The sequence below is a fragment of the Cicer arietinum genome, chromosome 1 (assembly GCF_000331145.2).
Source record: "Cicer arietinum cultivar CDC Frontier isolate Library 1 chromosome 1, Cicar.CDCFrontier_v2.0, whole genome shotgun sequence".
Classification (NCBI taxonomy): Eukaryota; Viridiplantae; Streptophyta; class Magnoliopsida; order Fabales; family Fabaceae; genus Cicer; species Cicer arietinum.
The window spans coordinates 7,760,370-7,769,631 of record NC_021160.2 but is presented as its reverse complement, the minus strand read 5'-3'; the positions used below and the strand labels follow the sequence as shown (position 1 = coordinate 7,769,631).

At 30.3% G+C, this 9,262-nt stretch overlaps 1 long non-coding RNA gene across 1 annotated transcript in view; it reads left to right on the top strand.

The window, feature by feature from the left end:
* Window positions 1-6,241: 6,241 nt before the first annotated feature.
* LOC113787199 (uncharacterized) overlaps window positions 6,242-9,262 on the top strand; it is a 5,554-nt gene continuing 2,533 nt past the window's right edge. Inside the window, exons 1-2 of the long non-coding RNA XR_003473685.2 lie at window positions 6,242-6,766; window positions 7,762-8,136. This is a non-coding gene — a long non-coding RNA (uncharacterized lncRNA). The remainder of the gene's footprint in view (window positions 6,767-7,761; window positions 8,137-9,262) is intronic.

The following is a 9,262-nucleotide window of genomic DNA, read 5'->3' as shown; positions in this document are numbered from 1 at the left end:
AATTTTTAAAAGGCTCTTTTACAGCGCTTTTTTCAAATAAGCGCTGTAAAAGACCTCCGTGTGTTATTATGTTATATGAATGCCTTTTACAGCGCTTTCACACATAAGCGCTCTAAAAGGCTTCTTTAGTTAAATTTTTAAAAGGCTCTTTTACAGCGCTTTTTTCAAATAAGCGCTGTAAAAGACCTCCGTGTGTTATTATGTTATTTGAATGCCTTTTACAGCGCTTTTACACATAAGCGCTCTAAAATGTCTCTTTATGTTAATTTTAAGAGGCTCTTTTACAGCGCTTTTCCCAAATAAGCGCTGTAAAAGACCTCCGTGTGTTATTATGTTATATGAATGTTTTTTAAAGCCTTTTACAGCGCTTTTCCACATAAGCGCTCTAAAATGTCTCTTTATGTTAATTTTAAAAGGCTCTTTTACAGCGCTTTTTCCAAATAAGCGCTGTAAAAGGCCTTATTGTTTTTGTGTTTTGTTATGTTATGTTATTTTTTAAACAAGCTCAACATGCATGCAAAACCCACATAGTAGTAACTGGTCACCACAAAAATCCCTTCCTCTTCACCAAACTCTTCTCCTTTTATGCATCTTCTTCACAAACATCAAAGCTTACTCTTTCACAATTCAATCTCCACCTCAACACCCTTTTTATCTCTTTACATTCTCTTTCCTTCTTAAATCGAAACTTAATTGGTATTCAGGATCATTGCCATGTTGCGAAAAATGGGTTTGTGTCTGGTGTTTTTGGGGATTCCCATGATGCGTACAAGGTGTTTGAAGAAATGGGTTTGTGTCTGATGTTTTTTGGATTCCCATGATGCGTACAAGGTGTTTGAAGAAATGGGTTTGTGTCTGATGTTTTTTGGATTCCCATGATGCGTACAAGGTGTTTGAAGAAATTAGGTGTCTGATGAATATTATTTTTAAAGCTTTTTTACAGCGCTTTGTCAAATAAGCGCTGTAAAATGTCTTTTTTACTCACTTTCAAAAGAGTCGTTTACAGCGCTTTGTGTGAAAAGCGCTGTAAAAGGTATAAAACACTCATTATTTTATTTTTAAAAGGATCTTTTACAGCGCTTTTTAAGATAAGCGCTGTAAAATGTCTCTTTATTTTATTTTTGTGTTTGGTTTATTTGGGTTGGGATGACATTAAAAACATTTTTATCATTGTTTATTGGATTAAAAATATTGTTATCATTGTCTTTATCACAATACTTTAGGAGATGATGAATTATTAGAAATGAGTATTCTGAAGAATCTATATATATATATGCACTGAGCAAAAGAGAATCTCTCTATTCAGTTCAGTTCAGTTCATGTAAATTACTAATTTATATTCAGTTCAGTTCATGTAAATCAAGCTAAATATAAAACACTCATTGTTACATGAACTTGGTATAAAACACTCAAATCAAGCTAAATATAAGCAGAAAATAAATTAATCAGAAAATAAATTAATCAGAACTTAGTATAAAACACTCAATTCAGATTACATGCATATTTACAATAACACAGTTCAGATTACATGCATAGCTTATATAAAACAATTAAACATATATATACATTAAGATGCCCTTCTTCTTTTCCTGGTGACATTCACATTTGTTTGTCCATTTACAATACGAAACGATGGATTAATCCAAATTCCCTCATCATGATCATCTCTAAGATATAAACCATCATCAGTTGAATCAATTTCATGTGGTTGTTGTGATGTTGCAAATAAAAGATCATTACCAACATCTTCATCATTATTGTTATCATCACTTATTTTATTGGTCGATAGGACAACAGACCATTTATCATTAGAAGGATCAGTGACATAAAACACTTGTTGAGCTTGCGACGCTAAAATAAAAGGCTCGTCTTTGTATCCCACCCTATTAAAATCGACAAGCAAGAATCCTGACTCATCAATCCGAACGCCATTATTATTATCGACCCACTTGCAACCAAATATGGGAACACGAAACATTGTGTAGTCTAACTCCCATATGCGCTCGATAACCCCAAAATATGATAGATTTGCATATATTGGGTTTTTGTCTTTTGCACTTGAGACATGCATCGCTTCAGCTACGAGAGTGACTCCACTATTTTGCATAGTGGTCTGATCATCTTGTTCTTTGGTATAAAATGTGTAGCCGTTAATAACATAACCAGTGTAAGAAAAGACATGTAAGCTCGGACCATTTGCTAGCCACCTCAATCTATTTGAAATTGATCCGGGGTCTATATCAAATTTTGACATTATGTGATTTTTTAACCATGTTACAAAACTTCGATTGTGCTCTCGAGTTATCCAATTTTGATTCCTATTCATGTTCAAACGAGATAACTGATCAATGTGTATTGTAACATACGGTTGAACCTCATCATCATTGTGCAGAACATACAATTGTGCCTGCTCCCATTCTGTCCTTGATATAGTCAGTAGTCTCCTTTCAGTTATCCCTTCTCCTGATAGTCTTCTCGAATGACGAGACATGGGAAGTCCTATGGATTCAACATTGGACAGATATTCAGTACAAAATTCAGCAGCCTCTTCAACAATGTATCGTTCAGCAATACAACCTTCTGGTCGACTTCTACTTTTTACGTACCCTTTTAATATTTTCATATATCGTTCTATCGGATACATCCATCTCATATAAGCTGGCCCACAAAGTTGTGTCTCCTTAACCAGATGAACAGTAAGGTGAACCATTATATAAAAAAACGATGGTGGGAAATACATTTCAAGCTCACACAAAGTAACAACAATTTCCCTCTGCAATGTCGGTAATTTCTGAGGGTCGATCACTTTACTACAAATTTCCCTGAAGAATCAAATGCACAAAATCCAAAATATTCATAATCTATTTAAATGAGTTATAGTTTTTTCATTTTTAAAATCCATTCTACAAATCAATTTTAATATGCCAAAAAGAAAATTCTATTTGTGATCTCCATTGTTAAAATTCGTTTGGAGGAGAAGATGAAAAAACCAGTCTAACAACTCGTTTAAATATTGGTTCATAAAAACAATATCACCAAAATAGTTGATTTCTTAAGATGAACATTGAAATTATTTTGTTTTTCTTTGGGAATAGCAAAGAAATATTTTTTGTTTATTAATGACGTGGCTTTGTTTATATATTTTTTTCTTTTTGTTTTGACAATAGATTTTTTCTTTCTAGTAACGTGAAAAAAAAAAAATTGCTTTTCTTCAGATCCAGATTCGCTTTCTTATTTCTTTTATGGAAGATTTGCTTTCTTCTACATAGATTATTTCCTTATCTCTCTTCTTTTGTAAATAATTAACTTTTTGGGGATTTTAAGGTTCTCATTAGTTATTGAGCATATATTCTACTCGCTCTGTGCTTAAATACCAGTTATATTTACGAAAATGATTTTGTCTTGAAAAATACTATCATTTTTTTTAATGTAATTATAACTTTTTTTAATTGTATCATCTAATTAATATTATATATATTATTTTTAATTTATTATTAATTCATTTTATATTTATAATAATTAAAATACACCAATAATTAAAAAAATTGATAAAATTAATATTTTTTTCTTTTATTTATCATTTCTTTAATCTAAAGAAAATATCTTTTTTAATTTACTCTCTATCTTAAAATATAAACAAAATTTAATCAAAAGAGTTGATATATATAATTTAAAATTTGAATGAAATACATCTATTTTTTTCAACAAATTTTGTTTATATTTTAAAACTGAGTATTGAATTTTATCCTTTTATGAGAAAATGTAGTTATTGATTTTATTTGTTTGGGTCCTAAGGAAATGACATCTTAACTAACTTTATTTTATTTGGGTCCTAAGGGAGTGTAAGTAATAAAAAACATCTAGTTTTGATCTAAGTTTATTTTATTTAATGATATTATTCATATTAAAATATCATTTAATAAATTTATTGTTTTTTGAACTTTTTTATACTCATGAAATAAATCCTAGTAAATGTTCATTTTAAAAAATAAACTTTTTTATTTCATCAAGAAATTATTAAATGATACTAACCACTTTCTTAAAGATTGTGAGGTAATTACATTCTAAATAAGAGGAAGTAGATTAGTATCAAATGAAGTGTAATTTGTTCAAAAAAGAAGAAAGAAATGTAAAAGAATTTGTTTCCATTAGATTGTTACTACTATGGAAGGTATATTATTGTTCACCAATTTATCAGAATTAAAAAGTTTTATATAATAGAAGAAATTGTTAATAATTTTAATTGAAATTACACACAAAGTTCTTTAAATTTTGACTCATTTTTTAGATTTTTTTTACTAGTCTCTTAAATTATATTTTATTAACAGTGTTACTCATTTGTTTTATTTTCAGCAACGACTAATGCAATTGTATTTTATCTTTATAAATTATATCAAATACTACAATAATATATCTATAACATCAATCTTTCACAAAATATCCAATAAATCTTATAAACAATTTACATTTATTGATTTTTCTACAACCATTTGGACATTGTATAGCCTCTAAAAATTTGGTAATATAGATTTATCCATATAATTAATGTCATTAACTTCCTCCACCTACAAATTACTCACATCGTACCTTTTTAACTTTTGTTTTTCATATAATTTTATTTCTTTTTATTTGTTGTTTTCAAATTTTAAAGGAATATTAAATGTTGTTACTAACTAAAATCGAAAAGGATTAAATTCGGAAATTTGGTAAAACAAAAAGGACCACAAGCAAAATTTTTACTAACTTATTTTGACAAATAAAACAAAATTTACTAATTCTAATTGGTAGAATACATCAATTGAGAACGATACGAAATCAAAGTCTCTAAAATCAAAAAATGATAAATCTACGAACAAACTCATATCACTCAAATTAATAATATAAAGTGGAAAAATGTTTATAACCGCGGCAAAATTAAAGTGACTGAAATACTCATTTATCTGAATTTATAACCTTGATGACGAAAAAATCATTGACTAAATATGTAATACATCCCTTAACCTAAGAAGAGACTTCCAAAACAAGAATATGTAATACATTAACCATCTATATTAGAAATAGGAGGATTTGAGGAGAAACGACAAGAATTTTAGAAGGTTGAAATTGAGAAAAACATACTAGGAATTATTTTGATAAAATAAATAAATAATAATATAATGATGCTTCTACTATATTTATAATAGTTAGTGAAAACAAAGTCTTTAACTAATTTCTCTGACTATCTATCTGTAATTGTGAATTATTGTAACAAACTATTAGTGTTGTAAATCTGTCATACTAGCATAATCGAGTAGTTGGCAGATGTAGTGCTAACGTAATGCGGTTTTTCACATTCTATCCAACTTGAACTTAAAAATTGATAACTCTAGCTGCAGTGTTGTATGCCACTGCTTTCTGAAAATATTCCTGTGAGTGTGGAGCTTCACATGTTAATATCTTGATAGATTTCATAGGACAATACCGATTTTAATATCCGTCTTGTCCAAACCCACTGTTTAAATAAAAAAATCAGATGATATGATATTTATTGGCAATCACCTCTGGCAGGTAGCATATAAAATGTCACCATGTTTGTGTTGAAGATATATATAGCAACCACACACACAAAAATATACACTGCCAAAGTTAACATAAGTCAAGTCATTGACAAAAATAAAATATGGTATTTTCTTGAGTCATGATTAGACTGATATGTCTGCAATTGAGTGTTGAATGATGTTGGGAGGAGCTGTTAAATAAAGGGGTCTATATATCATCAACAACTCCTCATCAAAAATCGCATGAATAATACGACCAGAAACTATCTGAACCCTTCAAAACATGAAGTAAACACAACCAACAACCAAAGATGAGGAGGGTACAAGCGTTACATTAATTCATAATTAACTTATACAATTGCAATTTTTTATATTTAAATTTAAGATATAACGTTTAACCTAACAATATCAATATTTGTCAATAGAACTAAGATTCACTACTAGAAAATTGCATTTTAGCTGTCAATATTAGCGTCGGCCCCCGACTCTGACGCTACTTAGCGTCGGTTTAGCCGACGCTAGGGAAAAATTATTTTTAAATTTTGTTAACAATTAGCGTCGGAAGGCCGACGCTACATAAAATAAATCTGACGCTAGCTTGTTTTTTATTTTAATGTAGCGTCGGATGGGCCGACGCTAAGTTATTTTTAAACTTTTTAATATTATTTGTGAAATCAGATTGAGCTCTAAGTTAAAATTAATAACATATCGTGAACCCTTCTCCTTCTCTCACACTTTGTCAAGGATGAACCCTACATTTTGAATTTGAATTTGAATCCATCACCGGTTCATATTGAATCTGAAATTGAATCCATATTGGTGAGCCCTTCTCTCACACTTTGTCAAGGATGAACCCTACATTTTGAATTTGAATTTGAATCCATCACCGGTTCATATTGAATCTGAAATTGAATCCATATTGGTGAGCCCTTCTCTCACACTTTGTCAAGGATGAACCCTACATTTTGAATTTGAATTTGAATCCATCACCGGTTCATATTGAATCTGAAATTGAATCCATATTGGTGAGCCCTTCTCTCACACTTTGTCACCGATTCTCATCCCTCTCAATGCCATGAGTATCGACGCCAAACCCGTTCCCATATCGAATCTGTGAGTATCAAACTCGTCCCCCTCTCGAACCTGTGACCCTCTCGAACCTGTCACCGTCACTCTCAGAGTCGTCGTTCAATGTCGTCGTCTCGCTCTCATCTGTGAATGACTTCAAGGTGCTTATTTGTTATTTATTTTCTGTTTAGAGAACATTGTTATGTAGTATTTGCTGAAGACAATTGTTGAAATTTTGTTTTAAATTAATTATGACACGTTAAGCTCACCCATGAATGCATAGGTTTCACTCTCTTATTCGAACCTCACCCATTGCATTGCCTTTCGTTAAAGCAACCCATTGTCTAGCAATAAAATCAGGTTTCATATCAGACCTCTACACATCCAACAACCTTATAACAGCCTACGTAAAATGCTACGAACTTAATCTTGCTCACCAACTGTTCGACGAAATGCCTTAACCAGATACTGTATCATGGAATGCTGTCATTTCAAAGCAACATGATGTTTGTTCTTGCAGTTTCCAATGGTAGACATCTCATAGGTTTCTTCATATTGACAATGCAACTGATCTACATATGCCAACAACTGATATTATTTGATTTATGTGCAATTTTTAAACATTGAGAAAAACCTGACTGATATATAGCTTAGAAACAGTGTTATGAGACAAGAAGAGAACCAATATTGAACACATGATTAAGAGCCACATTTATATTTTTGTATACCACAAATTTGCGGTCCATGCCTATCTAATTTGTTAACATAAGGTGGAAGTTGTATTATCTATTATGATATTTGATATTTAAAAAAGTCCTCTAAGACAATACCATGTGAACTTGTCTACGCTCTTGTCTCCTATAGTATACTGTTCTACACCAATCATTCAACTAGCCTATGGTTTCTCAATTTTCTTTTAATCTATATATATTCATGTCTACATGCATTTAGGACCAACACAAATCATTCAAATCCTAAAGCATTCCTATTTCAAAAACTTGTTTCTTGCTTACAAGTCCTTCTTTAAAACATTTCTTCTCAAGTTTTAACGCAAACAACAACAATGGGTTTTCGTTTATCTTGGTAGTATTAGTGGATTTTTCTTGTTATATAGTTGTTGATTTCAATTATTTGTATGTATATTTTCTTCAAGTAGGAAAGGCAAATGGTTTAAACTTGGATAGTAGTCGCATGTGTCAGTTTTGCAGTGGTTTAAACTTCAAGTAGGAAAGGCAAATGGTCTAGAGCTTTATCTATAAATAGTAGTCGCCTGTTTCAGTTTTACAGCGGATTATCTTGGATATTCATTTTGCATAAGTTGAAAAGCAAATGGTTTCAATTATATGTTGTTTTGGAGATATCAACCTCAATGCAAATATGACTTTTGTTGTTGAAGAGTTCAAGAATTGCATACTCCAATAAAAGATGGTGGTCCTTTCTGGCAGCTTTAAAAGAACTCGCCTTTTGTGGCTAGACTAGATAATATCTACAAAAGTTCAAAGTTTTGTTTCTCCCTGTTAAAAATTCTGAGGTAATTATGATTTTTTTGTAGCTTTCTATTTGTTTACTCATTCTTTCATAAGTAATTCTGAGGTAATTCTGAGTGTTCCTAAGTGATTGATATTGTAGATGATACATTTTCCTTTGATTTTAATAGTCCCCTACAACTTCAATGCAACATTTGCCTTTGAATTATAGTAATTGTCTGACATTAATAAATAGTGTTCATGTAGTGGGAAATGAATGAGAGTCAAGGAGATAATGGATGTGGGGTGAATGAAAGAATATTTAAAACATCAATGAAGTTTTAAAATTTAGAGAGAAACGAAACTAGTGTTAAGAAAGATAACACATGCAATCTAAATTTCTCGGCAGAGAACAATCACAACAGTGGATATATTAAAACTATAATATGACATATTTATTTTGTTGACTATTATTTGTTGACATTAGCGTCAGTCATCCGATGCAACTGTTTTTCCCCAAGCTTACGTGGCAATGACATATTTAGCGTCGGATGTTTCAATTTTATAGATAGCGTCGGGTGGTGTTTGGTCGACGCTAGTCATTAGCTTTGCCGGTTTTAACCTAGGCCCGACACCGACGCTAAATCGCCACTAACGTCGACCAAACACCACCCGACGCTAAATCCTATTTTACTAGTAGTGATTTAAAGAATTATTTTCTCTCTTCTATTATTCGTTTTTTTTAATATGTGTGAAATACTTTAATGATTCACTCATGGTGTGACGAATGCAATAATATTTATTATTTATTCTTTTGACATCTATATTTATTTATCAACCAACTATATATAATCTCTTGTATTTTTAGAATTACATTTTACATAAAAATAAAAAGTATTTCATTGTTTACAAGGATTAAACTATATTTATATATTTTTGTCTAAAAAGATATTCAACATATACATTTGATTGGTTTAAAAATAAAGGACATAACAACACACTTCTAAGTGTTATGTATTTGATTTCAAAATTAGTAAGTGGACTAGATAAAAAGAGGTCACATACTAATACTAATACTAATACTAATAATATTAATACTACTAATAATAATAATAATAATAATAATAATAATAATAATAATAATAATAATAATAATAATAATAATAATAATAATAATAATAATAATAATAA